This window comes from Bombus pyrosoma, linkage group LG4, assembly GCF_014825855.1.
Source record: "Bombus pyrosoma isolate SC7728 linkage group LG4, ASM1482585v1, whole genome shotgun sequence".
In the NCBI taxonomy this organism is placed as follows: domain Eukaryota; kingdom Metazoa; phylum Arthropoda; class Insecta; order Hymenoptera; family Apidae; genus Bombus; species Bombus pyrosoma.
Genome location: NC_057773.1, coordinates 7,249,152 through 7,265,205, shown reverse-complemented (window position 1 = coordinate 7,265,205; position 16,054 = coordinate 7,249,152). Strand labels below are relative to the sequence as shown.

The following is a 16,054-nucleotide window of genomic DNA, read 5'->3' as shown; positions in this document are numbered from 1 at the left end:
AATTAAGAAATGATCTACAATGCAAAATGCAACGCTTGATGTTCGGTGAAGCATCCAAGCAAACGTTATTATCGTGTATATAAGAATATGAAACACATTCGTATTAATAAATGAATAGCGAGGTCATTAGAAAATTAGATTGTTTCGATACGCGGAGAAACTTCGTATAAACGTATATGCATAGAACGAAATGTATCTTTTTTTTTCACAAAAATATATAATCAATGTATACGAGTTAATATAGTCGATATAAATGAATCGACCTCGCAAAAGAAATCAGGTTGATTACGATCATATTACGATGCGCCACTTTCCAAGTGCTTGTCACTTTCTCGCTCGCATTAATCCGGCAACGTGTAATTTTCCTAGGTGGAACCGACTTCGAGGAATTTTCACGGATCCTACAGTTAATTAATTTAATGGTGCAACGCTAAAGACAGAGGATGCCGTAATTGGTCGAGCAGAGAAAACGTGCTGAGGGAAGATCGAGAATCGAGGCGAACCGTCGTCTTACACCCTGCTGAAAAGGTAACTCGGCCAGAAGGAAAGCGCGAGTAAACCGGTTGCAAGATTAGAAAAAGGTTATGGATTTTCTTGAGGCACGCGTACTGATTTCTCCTGGTGAGTGAAAAATAGTGAAAATTCATCTGTCGGTTGATAGAATATTTTCTCGACATGGTTTTAGAAGGTGTTAAAAAGCGCCTCGCTATTGCCATTGTTAAATGTTTTCGTTACTTTCAGCGAATATATTTGCGTAGAAGACCGCGGATTTTTATGCACTTACGGGAAATTGGAAAGTACTAATATGTACAAAGTGCACATAATGTGCAAAAACATAGACGTTATGATCTTCAATAAGTAAAGAATTATGACACGCAAAGGTTTTTACAAAATGTATAATAAATTATAGTGGTTAATTTTCTGCAGTATAAAAAGAATAACAATTGTTTCCAACATTATACCTACTAATATATTGATATTAAAAAATTGTAGCGTTATTTAATCTCTGAATCATTTTCCAATTACCTAAAAAAATTGTTCTTATGTAAATAATAAAAAAGTAATTTTATTTATTTAAATCTCTAGAGTAGAAAATTTTCTACTAAGAAGATCAAGTTTATCTGTACAAATAGGTCATTATGCTCCAATGTGTATGACAATATTAATTAAAAAATGAATTCTTTTGCCTGATCTAGTTAATAGTAGAAAATGATGATTCTATTGAACAGGAACAGGAACGTTCTAATCTCTGAACAGGTAAATCAGCTATTGTTAAAAGCGAATGTGCATTTTTCATATATATTCTTCATTAAGTTTAACGCTGTATCAACCATTGATTAATTCTAGCTACTCTATTTTTCATAAGCTTTCAGTAAGCTTTGAAAACAAGAAGGAGGAAAAGAATCAAATAATAATATTCCCAGTGTTACTACGTACACTATAACTGTTACTACATTATAAATTCTAATATTTTTAAGTAAACATTATATAGAAAAATCTATTATCTTATTATTTTATATGAAGAAAGAGGAAGAAAAATAAAACTAATATCGACATAGTAAAAACAGTAATCTTACACATGGATTCTAATCGTTATATATAATGTTTAATATAATGTTTAATCTTGTCGTCGATAATGTGTTATGTTAAGAGATTGAATTCTGTGATACTAAGTCGCGACAATAATTATCTCCGCAATTGTTACGTTCAATTTGGCAAGTGATAAACTGTTTCCCGTGTAATTTCTGTCTGCAACGAAGTGCGTTGTGTTCAATGTCAAGATTGTCAAGAGCCACGAGTGACCACAGGGAAAATTAAACGAAGTGAAAGCTCGCCGGAAGTGAGTCTCAGTTGGTTTCTCACGATGTCGGCTATGATACATCATAGCGCATAACCGTAATACAAGCGTGAAAAAACAAAGCGAGTTCTTGTCTTCCAAGAAACCGATCCATAGCATCAATTGCACGCTTCATTTTCTTCGAATTTCCGTTACAGATGATTTGTTCTACGAACTCCCCTTTTTAGTAACAGTAAGCAAACCTGCCCATCTGCTTTGCTTTGTTAAATTCTATTAACCAACTTGATCTAATGATCAATTCTATTGATCACTTTGATCTTTAGAGAGGTTTAAATTAAATCTACTTTATTATGGAAATATCGAACATTTATCATTTCTTAATTATCATTTATCATATCATACTTCATTCTTATTACTTTCATAATAGAAAATTGTTAAATCAAAGAATGTGTTAATATTTCAAATATTAATACGCGACAAATAATTTAAGAAATCATTGTCGTCGATGAATATTGAAATACTGAGAGAAGGAAAAGATGGAAAGACCTGACATATCAGAGAGTCCCTACGATGATTCAAAAAATTAATCTTATCGAAGAAAGATCATGAACGAGTTGAGTGAGCTTTAATTAACAAATATATTTTTCTACAATTACTAAACAAATTGTATTTTTAGAGACATTGTCTCTTAACGGCTGAATTCATTTTGAAGCTACTATGTCGTAAAATAAGCAAAATTGGATACGTCATTATAGATTTTGTCACTTAACCACATCGCTTTTTTTTTAGAAAAAGACAATTACATTGTGAAAGTATTTTTCTTTGATAGTAACTTTCAATAACCACCAATTTTTATTACGATCTTTTGCTTTATTAAATCCGTCGAAGCATACGAACTTTTTTAAACTAGAAAGTTAGTCTTATAAGCACAAAGTATTGAAATTGTCATCTCCGGATATTCAACTTCTCCGGCTACTATTTCAAGTAAATAGCTCGGTTAATCAGAACACTGGAACACCTGTGATATTCTAATTAATAACAGCATAATTACAGATTTAAACATAGCAATCATAGTGGAGTCATGTAACTTTGAGGTCATTAAACAAGCAATACATATAATATAATATATCTGTCACAACCTTATGATTGTCGGTGAAGACGACATACTTTTAGTCGTTGAGAAATGTTAAACTGTAAAAATTTCTTTCAATTTTTCTACGATTTCGATAACTTTCTGAAATGTCCGAATATACTTGTCTTTTTTACTCATGAATAAGTCTTAATCAAATAAATGTATTTCATGCTACATAACAATGACGTGAAAATGTCCAAATTTTTTCACGATTTCAAATATGAAGTTTCATTCCTCGAATCGAACGTTTTTATATCGATATGTATGATTTCTAAATCCTTGGAGTTATTTTTTAATTAATTTTCTGTTAAGTACATGAGATTCCATGTATTTTTGAATCACTCACTAACATTTGTATTATTAATATTCGCAATAACTCAAAGATTCAGTAAATTCAGGAAACACTTTAGTAGAGGAAACGTAATACATATTTCAAATGATAATGGCGAAGAAAAATCATACATGAAACATTTCCTTTTTCTAGCTGTTCAGTTAATGAGAAAGCTACTGTTTTTTTAATTAAATCTTGGAACGAGCATCGTGTTATCAATTAAAAACACAAGTTTATAAATATTTGCATACATATTATTTCCGCTTTTTGTAGACTTCATAAATCTTTCTTAAAATCTTAAAAATCTAAAATCTAAATCAGCACTTCCGTCTGTCTGCTCATTACACGAAAATGATACATACATTACATGATATATTAATTTGGACAATACTGAAAAATTATTTAAGTATTATACATGATATTTTACGTTATATGCTTACTTAGATGTTTCTTTATTCTATGGATAAAAGTAAACTTTTAATGTATATTATTTAAAGATATAAATTCTATACCCTTTTTGAGAAAGAGCACATGAAAGAATATATGAACACCTTTAATAAATTTAATGGAAAGAACGCTATGTTTTATCATAAATAATCGATAAAATGTTTCTGTAAATTTATCTTACAGTTGTTTTTAAAATTTATTAGTTTTAATTTTGCATTTGTATATTTCAATTTCCGTGTATATTTTTAGTAATTCATATTATAGTAAAACATTCTATCTTATATGAAAGAATTATGTGGAAAAAAAAATATCTTCACTTTGCTATAATTATAATACTACTGATATAAAATGTAAAAAACTATAACAATTAGAGAGCATATACATCATGGAGATTAATAAATAGTTAATTGAAATGGATACCAGAACTATTTTCTTAATTAATACGAGGAAGCAAGCATTTTCTCCATTAAAGCCATTTAAGTACATAGGTTTGTATTATTCAATAACTGTAAGAGATGATTGCTACGTTTCCTTCCATTTAAAATTCCATAATTACCTTTTCGAAAAATTAATGTACGTCTGTAACTGAACGTCTGCTCTTTTCTTAAACTTCGTTCAAACTCTTTCATCTGAAAATGATTAACAATAGTTATTACGAAGCTTATTATTGATCATCGTTAATGATAATTCTGAAATTTATTACGAGCTATAGCTGACAAAATTATGAAATTCTCTTAACAAATTCCTTTAACAAATTCCATCGAAACAATTGCTATAAAATAAATGTTTCAAGAAATTATTTTCGAAACAGATAAATAAAACGAACGATATCAGCTACGTTCTTCGTTTCATTTCCGATCCAATTTTTTTATCGTTAACAAATTCCTGAAGTCTGCGGAAAATATGAAAGTTTGTTAAAGCAAGAGTGATCAGAGCATAAAAATTCGAAGGCAGTGGCAGGATGAAGCGCGTACACTTCTCGACATTTACAAAAGCTTCATTCATGGCGAGTCTTGTGTACCAACAATATTAGCGAGCAATTAACACGCGATCGATGAAAAGTAACAAATGCAAATGAGACTAATCCGAGATGAAGAGTTTGACGGTTGTTGAACCACACCAACTTCATTAAGGAATCGTTCATTGGCTTCTCCTCGGTGGCTACTCGTTCGCCATTCGTGGGCAAGAGCATCCGGCTGTGGTCAGTGGTCTGCAAGGCCGATGCCCGGAAACCAGATAGTTAAGTTAGATTACGAAACATCATTAATTCAGTCTCGAAGAGCATCTAGATTAGAGAAAAAGTCGTGACCGAGATGACCAACTTTTTTTTCAAAATTACGGTTCATAGCCACTTTTCTTGCTACGAACACCATCGCGTGATAATTATATCGAAGGGGGCGTTGAAACCACACGCTAAAGCCGAACGTGTTTAAGTCTAAGACTACCCTCCGTTAAGGTGAAGTGAAACGAGATACAGTGGCTTGGATGTGATGTCGTGCGAATAAAAGACACCGATACAACGATCGTATACGATAACCTTATGGGTAGACTGCGGATTTTCATTGGTTTATGAGAAATTAAAAAATGTAAAACTACACAAAATGCATATAATACGCAAGGACGTAAAAATACTCGCTATGGTATTTAATATGTAAAGCAAATCACTGCTTGCATTCCATTTCTTTGGTCGTGTTTATTGAGATACGAATTTGCATAATCGTACGCAGATGATCTTATCAGATGTTGGCTGAAAAAATGTACACTTTATATGTATAAGCTGTATCAAATATAAACTGCATAATAATATACGACAAACTTACAGATACATACGTTAACTAACGAACATAGTCTATGTATTGCAATGTATCATTTCTTCTCATGCGCAATAAGTTACCAATAATAGTAAATTTACAAGTTAGAAATCGCAACTTGGAGAATTCTGTTGCACAAATAGTTTTGCGAATTACAAACATATCTTTACAACTTATAAGGTCGCGATCATTGTGGTATTTTAAAGAATATAATTAAAAAAAGTAGAACCGCCGTAGAAAATTGTTTTACCTACCAAGTCTTATAGAAAGCGCTATATTTTGGATACTCGGTACGTGTTTTCATATTATGCGCATTGTGTGCAATTTTGCAATTCCAAATTTCCTATCAACGCACAGCAATCCGTGGTCTACGTATCACGTATTCTTGGTACGCTTATACTGTAAGTATATTTTCCTAAACGCTTTCAATTATCATATTGTATAATATTGTATATTATTGTATATTAACCTTATCATATTGTATAATACGTACTCAACATTGTGTTGAAAATCTTTGTCAATCCACCATAACGACAAAAAATATGCAACAGCTTGTGACGTTAATGGCTGACCATTTTTCTACAGTGCAATAAACGATTAACGTAATGGGTTGGTTCAATGTACATGCGAAGGTATTTTTCACGAATGGTTCGACACTTCGGCAATACACTCACGAACACACGCATACATGTTGTGTGGTGTTCCTCTTGCCAACAGAGTGTGTCGGCCACGCTCTTGACTTTTAAGACTGCTAAATAGGAGACCATTCTAAAGGTTCGTTGTTTTCATACGACTCGAAAAAAGTAACGTAACAACTGGGGCGATAGTACACCGATTATGCTTTACAGTTACCTTTTTTTATTTCTATTCTCAGAAAGAACAATACCTCACAGTTACCAATATGTCCAATATGAGAGGTGTCCTAAAGGTTCTTCATTTTACTTACAATTTTATGGGATATGAAAATATTGAAATCGTATGAAATTTACAAAAGTATAGAAAATTTGGAAATGCTAAAATACTCGAATATTAAAAATATTGAAAATCAAACTTTTACATAAGCCCAAAATATTAAATTATAAAATATTATTAGTCCAAATTATTAAATATTACACGTGATATTTTGAAATAAATATTATACGTGATATTAGATTAGAAATAAAATATCAAATTTTATGTAGCGATAATTTTAATCCTCAGCTTCGTAAACCGTCATGGATTAGGCAAACTGATTTTTCTAATAGTTTTTTATATAAATACTATCTTCATGGAAATTCAAATTGCCTGCATAGGGAAAAATAACATCGAGTATTTATCACTTGTAACTCTTATAACTTATTATAACAATTATATAAATTGCATGACATTTCATGGTTTCTTTTAGCAAGCAACTTTCCTTATGACCCTGGAATCTTCGCTACATTCATACATATATAGAAGTACAACATACCTATATTAACGATAGCCCTTTTTTTAGCTCCTCGTATCAATCAATCGAAATTTTAGGACTCGACCTAGTTCCAACACGGCGCTCTATTATGACAATATAGGATACTGACAACGTAGCGGTAGGAACGTTTTAAGCACGATATCTGCCATTTCTTTTCCTTCTACTACTTTCCAATTGCATAGGCACAAGTAATCATTTATCGTTTAAAAAAGAAAAAATCAATTCAGCGATAAATTAACGTGTAAAGTAGAATAAAATATATGTACGGTGCCAGTCTATTTATTCAAATATTTATATGAAAATATTAATTAGTGGCCGATTAAATGAACTGTCTGTCGAATCTACTTATCTGAACGTGAATTCCTAAACGGAAATAATTGATAAATTTCGAAAAAAGGTAACGAGAGAATTATTCGATAGTTCGCAGATAAGCTAGACAATTTATAATATTTCACTTCTATTGGAATTCTCGAACATTTTATTAACGCAAATTAATCCGAAAGCGTTTTCTTTCCTTGCAAATATATGTATGTATTCCTATATGAATGTACATACAGTTAGTTTACTGGGAAAGCAACACGTCTTCAAAACCGTAAATTTTGAGATCTCTAAAAAACTTAATTCTAGAGACGAGATATTTATATACCAAAATATCGGTATCGCAATTACCAAACAATATTACGTTACTCAAGAATAACGTCGACATTTTCTCAACAATAAAAGACGAACATAAATAACATTTTCTTCAAAACACTCAGAATCCGAAGACTATCGGCTAAATTGTAAAAGAAGCAACATCTTTTTCATTTCTAAATCGATCAAGCAATTCGTAATTTGTCGCTTCAAATTTATCAATTTTCATTTTAAACTGATTTTCTGGAAAAGTTGCTTCTCCCGATCGTGTCGCTCTCTCGCCATACCAATAATATCTTTTCAATCATAGAATCATAATTACCAACTATAGACAACCATTGAAAGAGGAAATTCGAACATAATCTCGAAACAAAAGAATCGACGCGACATTAAACACTAATTAAAAGCAGAAAAAGAAAAAAAGATATGGCTACCGTTGTCCACGGTACAGCATGTTGTTAATTCGAAAGCCAAGGACATCCTTTGTGTGTGTTTCACTTGGGGAGAGCAGAGGAAGTTTTTATGCATGGTGGTCCGTCGAAAATAGACAGTAAGGTCGTGTTTCAACCAGGGATACTCCGAGGTGCGTGACGTCATTTCCTACACCTGCCATGCATGCTTCCGAATGATAACACCGCACGTGGTATTGACACACCCCATACCACCGTCTGCTATCCAATTCACCCCATACAGGATACATCGTTGCGTGACGGCCGGCTCGCATCGCTGATACGTGCACGATTGTCTCTCCCCCTGCCGCTCTCTCTTTAATGTGTAATGCACATGCTTTACCGACGATAAATTACAGCTTACGATGATAATTGTTTCGATTCGTGCCGTACCGACTGACTTCAGAAATTTTCATTCTGCTTGTTGGTTTACAGTTAGGAAAATGATCTCATCGCGTTTTCCAACGCGCTGTAACGTTCCTGTAGCTATGAAATTTATGTATCTTCGAATGATACAATCAAGAGCAAAACATTGGAATGTTCGTCATGTATATGTAGCAAGTTGTTTGCGTTAAATTCCACTTAGCTCTTTTCTTAATGGTAGTAACGATTTTTGATGTAACTTCCTTGAAAAAGGTTAATGTACTGTATGGTTTATGCTTGTGATGTATTCCGGAATGTGAGGTAATTTTTTTTTTTTTTTTGAGTTATTTGCAATGAAATTTTCTGAGACGCGTTGGTAACTAACAATAAGAAATGATTTAGAGATTATATTCAGGTTTCATCGTTTCTGATATGTAAGAGCGTGTTCTACGGTTGAGACGAGAGTTCAATAAAATTAAAGCGTCTAATAGAATGAGCGTAGAACCAAAGACGAAGAATATCGAACTGTGAGAAATTTCTTTCGCAGGGTGTTATGTATTTTGTTTTTCTCTGTGCATACACAGAGTACGAAAGAAAAATAACATTTACGAGTACGTGTTTTATTTACTGTAATGATTATGTAATTATAAAAAATGTTTCCATCATATTATGTTCTCAAAGATATCAGTTACAGGACACTGATCGCTCCTATCGTATTACAGTCCTGAAGCCAGTTAGTTATTGGCTGTGACAGTGTCCGTATTTGTAACTAACTAAACAGGCTACATTTCATTACAAAGCTAACAGTGTAATTAATCAACGAATCAAAACTGCGACAAATGTTGAAATTGTTAAAATAGATTAAATCGTTCCACTTTTCAATTATCGTAATTACATGATTTTAACTACTTTATAAAACGACTAAACAGAAAGTTCAATATTTCACGGAACAATGAATGAAAAACTGTATAAAATCACATACCTATAGGTAATACACTAAATTTAAGAATAAAGCTGTATCAAGATATAAATAATACATAAATTAATATACACAGAAATATATTTGATAATATCTGACAAAGTACGTACGTAGAGATTTAATATTTCAACAAGATAAAGAAACAAAATAAGATGAATTCCATCAATCCGCATCGCTCAACAACAATTAGGCACAACTCAAAAGAATTAAACTTTATTCACCTTTGAATATAGAAATTGTAATCGCCTAAACGAATACTATGATCATTTGACTTGCTTATTCACAAAGTTTTAAAAACTAGCGATTTAACATTTTAAGACATCACCGAAAGAATGAATAGTTTTAACATTGAAGCAACGAAATGTTCCACTTTCTGTGCTCTCCGACTACACAAATATTGTAAATATTATTGTCTAGTCGAAATAAATCTTGCACGAGGTTTCAAACGCTTAATGAAAGCAAACGTGGCTAAGTTTTTGTTATGTGTACACGTACATGATATGGTTCTTATAAAAGTAAATCCACATTTTCCTTGAAACAAATCTTTCCGGTAAATTTTCCTTTCAAATGAGAATGCGATAGCTGATATAATAGAGAACACTTAATTGATTTTAAAATTCGCGAAAGAATCAACTTTGAACGAAAACGCGTTATTAACATAATATACAGTTTTTTCGAAACCTAATTGTACGATCGTAATAATGAAAAGTATTCCCACGAGCTGCAGCTATTGATAATTAGACACTATCTCATTATATCGTGTTCTGCATAGTTATGCAAAGATAAAATGCGAGTTTCATAAAATGCTTAACGCGCGGTATATACGTTGGTTAGCCATCTACGTTATTTCGTTATTACACATTTTATTACTTTCATATGTGCAATCTAATTTGTTGCCTTTCGTGCTTCAAGATTCGTCTTCAAGAGGAACTGAGGGCTCGACGCGATTATATAAAGCGAGATGTACTCCGTGAGAACGAATTCTCCCATGGAAGAAAACACCTCGTAGAAATCATTACAAAGAACCTAATAATTTCCAGTCGTAAGTGAAAAAGAGAAATGAGATTTCGTAATGTCATTGTATTATGTGGCACAGGCGAAAAATAATTAAACCGCTGTCCTTATATTTCATTCGAGATTGCGTCACGATTATTAGTGGTTAATTATTGATAGCTGTGCTGGGAAAAAAATTGAGGACACCGGCAATCGCGTTCGGGTTTTGCAGCATTGACATCCTAACTGTGTATTTGAATTCTTCTTTGCCAACGAACATAGGAACAAACATATAAAGTATTCGTATAAATATAAAGTAGGTAGAATACAAAGTAGCACGTACAACTTACACAATTTATATTGTGCTGCGTACACCATACGCTGTTATGCAAGGCCACTTCAGCAATCAAATTCAGTTCATGTCTTACATTTAATATTGAATATGTGATAATATTTGGAAGGAACATTAGCTATACTATACATGTATATATTATTAAAAGATATCTATTAATGTATATTTAATACGTATAATAATAATATTAATAGCAGTAATAATTTATAGCATTGTATATTAATCCTTAACTCTGTTATCTTTTTCAATTTAATCAATTTAATCGATTCAGATTCAATTTAAGTTACGTTAAAAATCACCAACTTTTAAAATATTATTAATTATTTTACTTAAGCTATTCTGGGTATCTGGGGAACGATTGAATAGAAACAGTTGTAGCGTTACGAATATACAATATACAGACATAAACATAAACATATAAAAATATAAAGACACAATAATCCTATTAAAAAAGTACATCAGATTGTGCAAATATCGAACAAAAAGAGTACATATTAAATGGCGATGTATAATCCATGGAAAGTAGAGATTTCATATGTAATTTTATAAGCATGCTATACAACTGCACCTATTAATATATCGTACGATACTCTGTTATTCATGAAATGTACTGTTTTAATAAACAATTTAGACTTATGTCCGAACTATATAATTCCACGCAAGATTGTGCTACGTGTATTAGTATTTTTTCTCTTGGAACAAATCATATACATATGTACAGTTATAATTAAAATTATAATAAATAATCGGAGAATATAAAAAACAAACCCTTTAAAAATTTACAAGCCAACTTTCCATTAGAAATTTTCATACAGATAGACATTTATCGAAAATATCCAAATTATTACTTCAATCACATTTATTAGAATTTTCGTCAGACGTTTCACACACACAAAGTCTAATTATGTATCATAATTTGCAATTTACCTATGGTAATTTGCAAACACTAAAGCCCGATTCAAGGAATTAGTATGTAACTGCACACTGTACTAATTGGATATCAGAAAACCGACGAAATTCTGCACTGACATAATTCGCAGAACCGCGTCACTCACGATAGACGCGTTGTCTAACCTATACCTGTCACTCTCTGGAAGCGTTGTCGAACTTCCCAAAAATCACGAATAACAGAGTTTTGAAAACTTTCGCAACACGAACAAGCGTATCGAACTTGGAAAACATTGATCGGATTATACTTACGATTTTCATAAAACTATCGTTCCCTCGGTTTTACTGCGTCATGTGCCTTCTTCCTCGGATATCTATCTTCCTATTTACTCTCAAATTGCATCAAATTTTCCATTCCCCTTCTTATACTCGCACTTTTCAATGTCTTGTTCCGACCGATTCTTTTGTAAACGAAACCACGTCTCGGTAAACACTGTGCAATAAATTGTTCTTTCTAAACTTTCACTGGTAACATGTCACTTCACTCGAGAGTCACACAATTTATTTCACTTTCGCGATCATTCAGAAAATCGTTGTTATCCGCTATCGAAGCAATGATTCGTTTTATCGAGAACTATTTGTCGACTCGTAGTAAAACGATATTTTGCTTAAGCAGCCTCGTTGTTTCAGACTCGCCGCCGTCTGTCAGCGTGTTACTGATAAACCGTGCAACGGGCACAGCGTGTTCGCCTGGCCAGGTGAGCTCTCGCCGGTATACTGAACGTTCGCCTACGGCAATAAACTCCATTTACCCACACGGCAGTCGATCACCCTTACGGCTTTGTTTACAGGCGCTGTTGACTTCAAACTCACGACGATCGAATCGCAAGAATAAACAAAGTCTTCTAATTTCATAATATCTTTAAATATACTTGATATCTAAATACATATTATATGACTTGCAAATTAGAAATTACATTTGCAGTATTTATATAAATATTTATTGCTACAAATAAATACTTATTCCACGATAAATGAATTACGCTTTATTTCAATTTTTTCTGTATCCTCGCTTAATGCGCACTCGTTGTGTTTACATTTCGTTAGTTCTCAGACATTGTAAATATACAATCGAAATTTAAGTTTGTAAATACTGAAAACGCATACTGCTTAGAAGTAATCGGGAGAACGAACTTCCTTCGATACAGATAACAGTGACGATCGTATTTGCGCTAAACGACTAGAATTAAGTTATTAGTAGAGAGATAAGTTATTGGAAACATTTGAAAGAAAAATCATAGAAAATAAGTGTGAAACGTCTATCGGTGACAGACGATTGTGCAGTTTATCGAACGATCGAATCGGTCACCTGTTCAGGTACACTCACGACGGCAAACTAAAGGCAGAACCGAGACAGGCGCGCACAGATCGGTGTCTGATGTTCGTTCTGCGGCGTGAGCACTGACCGTACACAGAATACCACAAAACGTACGGTTGTTCGGAGTTAAATTCAGCCCATCGTGTTCCCCGAGGCATGCACCGACGGATTTCCCCTCTTTGTATCCTTTGGTCACCTGTGTTTCGACACCCGTCCACAGAATCGTGCTTCTGGGAACAAAGATGGGTAACTGGAAATCAGAAAGCATAATTCGAAAACGGCTAATGCTAGGGCAAGTCGGCTTTTTATTTACGTTTGAGATTGAAATTCTTTCTCAACGTGGTTTTGCACGAGTTAAGAAATTAGAAAGAAAAATTACTATTCGGAACATACATCGATCGGTAGATGAAGTTTAGATGATTCAAATAAATTTAACTCGATATATTGAAGAGTGTGGAAAAACGATGATGTAGTGTTTGTTATTTCTTTTTAATTCACTTTAGAATTTCCTTAAATAAATTTATAGCTATAAGTAAGTTTCTTTACACGTTGAACACTGCTCGTGGGAATAAAGAAATGTACTTTCGCGCTATTCACGGGGAGTCATTCGAAGATTTTGTATATTCATATATATAAAAAATATTCACTACATAGTGTATTCCGCTCTACTCCGGTCATTTGTCAATATATTCTATATAAATAAATAAATAAGAATCAAATGTGTTATAACTATACGTCGAGTTGAAAGCTTTATCACAAGATTATAACAAATGTATGAAATGGAAAGAGAAAGATAGCGGGTCTGTGAATAGTTTAGCAGCTTTTGTTACAATTTTTTTATTAAAACTCGAAACCATCTACTTTTTCATGGTAGTTTTCTCTTATTTATGAGCGTAGAATATACTGATGAAGTTTGACCGGGAGAAAACTGAAACGTTCCATCAGTATAATTATGTGGAGCTGCGGTATAATTTGGTGTTCGAATAATAGCATCAGATGAGATATTAAAATGGAAACTTAAGGCTAAAAGCACACGAGCGACATTTTACCGCGCGTTCCCGCTGCGACCGTATGTCTTTGTTTGTTTTCCTATTACGAACAACAAAGACAGACATATGGTCGCAGCGGGATAGCGCGATAAAATGTCACTCGTGTACATTCAGCCGAAAGAATAAGGTATTAATGCAAGAAATTTACCGGCTCAGTGACAATAATGTTATACATAATTGTTGCGTGTAAAATAAACATATTTAAAAAGAAAAGAAGGAGAACGGTCAAGATAAAAAAAAAGACGATAAAACGTTACATACTCTTGTCACTGCATTTAATTTGTATTTAATTTGCAGCCCGACATACTGTAAAATCTACATTTCCGAGATATGTAGAAACATGACAATATTAGCATAATAAAATTATGGAAGTAAAAAATTATTTCACAAAGTATTTATTAAAATGCAAGATATCAAAAAAAAAAAAAAAAAAAGAGAAATGGAAGATGAAGATTGGAAGATAAAATAATCCGACGAAAAATTATTTACTTATTCAAATAAACTAATCTGTATTAATTTACATAATTGAATACGTAACATGTAATCAAGCGAGATTCATATTTCCAATATTTGAATAATTATCTTCCAAACGTTTTATTTCAAAAATGCCCAAGCTTGAATCTTAATTAAATTTAGCACGTAAGAATATAGTAATTTATAATCCTGTATTATAATAAATGAATTGACGCGTATCCTTTCAAATTCTTGATGAAACATGTCGATCACAAGATTAATAAATGCACGTTTTTAAAACTCGATATTGGTATCCTCGTTTATTCTTTACCAAACTATAATTAGAATTTTATGTTCGTTTCAACGAGATTTCACGTAGTTATTACACCGTTCACGTTTATGAAAAGCATTCGGTTTATATCCTTCGATATGTAAAGTACCTAGAAAAATGCAAAGGAAAAAGGAAATACCAAATGACTACCAATCGTTGGTTTCATAAGATCTTCTCGGTTTAATTAGTATTACTGGTATTGCTTATTTGATGATGTATACTTTCTTTCTCACTCGTACAATAACTTTAAGTGAAAGCTGTATATCTGTACACTTCCTTCTTTCTTCAGTGAATAACAGAAAGAAGAATTTATTGTGATGTAAGAATCTCTCTTACTCTTTGATATGCTTCATACGTTTGATTGTCATTCCATTGCTTACACTAAATGTAGACAGACTTTAAGGTATTTTCCGTGAAAAGTAAAATGTACGCATTTCTTACGATGTTCCAGAAAAATTGATGATATATTGTTGCATAAAGTATGTTTTTCTTCGATTATGTATTTACTTTCTAATCAACAATTGGTCAATTAATTAATTAAGAAATGGTATTTAAAAAATATTTCATCGCGTTTTATCATATTACTATGCAGAAAGGAATGCATATTATGTTTTCACCCAAAAATATGTATAAATTACTCTTTTGGAATAAAAGATTGTTACTAATGGCAATTATCATTCCTGTAATATATAACTGAATAATATTTATAAGGGATAATAATCCTTGAACTACATATATAATGTGTTATAATTTTACTCCATATTTATATTTTTACATAGAAACTATAACTTTTGTGGTATTTATGCTGTAACTTTTCGAAAAAGTTTTAATAACAGTTCCATTGACTATTCTAAAATATGCCTTATTTATCATTTGTATATTTAAATACATCAATAACTTTCTCGACATATTAACCAATAAATATTTGTCCGAACGTTAACGATAATCAAAGAACCGATTACAGATATGATTTATGAACGTTGCTTTACCACTTAGCAGCTTTCACGTCAAAAACATACGTAATGAAGGATTGGCTTTACTAAGATCATTATAAATATGTTCGATCTTCGATCTTTTGTCTTTCTCGTTTCATTTCAAGTGAACGGAAATGTTGAAATAATTTCCAGTATTTTATTTGATTTCACATGAAATTGATTCTTCAGCTTAATAAATTACATTATGAATATTTTCTTATACTATTATTTGTAGCAAGAAAT

At 32.1% G+C, this 16,054-nt stretch overlaps 1 protein-coding gene across 9 annotated transcripts in view; it reads right to left on the bottom strand.

The window, feature by feature from the left end:
* The window catches only part of LOC122566594 (cadherin-23), a 34,448-nt gene extending 21,347 nt beyond the window's left edge, over positions 1–13,101 (bottom strand). For 7 of the 9 annotated variants that reach the window (XR_006316571.1, XR_006316570.1, XR_006316573.1 and 4 more), the window contains exons 1-2: positions 11,939–12,491; positions 4,265–4,337 (exon numbers count right to left, since the gene is read on the bottom strand). The gene's annotated coding sequence lies outside the window, so the exon portion shown is untranslated. Of the gene's footprint in view, positions 1–4,264; positions 4,338–11,938; positions 12,492–12,995 lie in introns of those variants that run through there. The other 2 variants (XM_043724070.1, XM_043724071.1) reach the window with 2 other exon arrangements.
* Between the last annotated feature and the right edge of the window lie 2,953 nt (positions 13,102–16,054).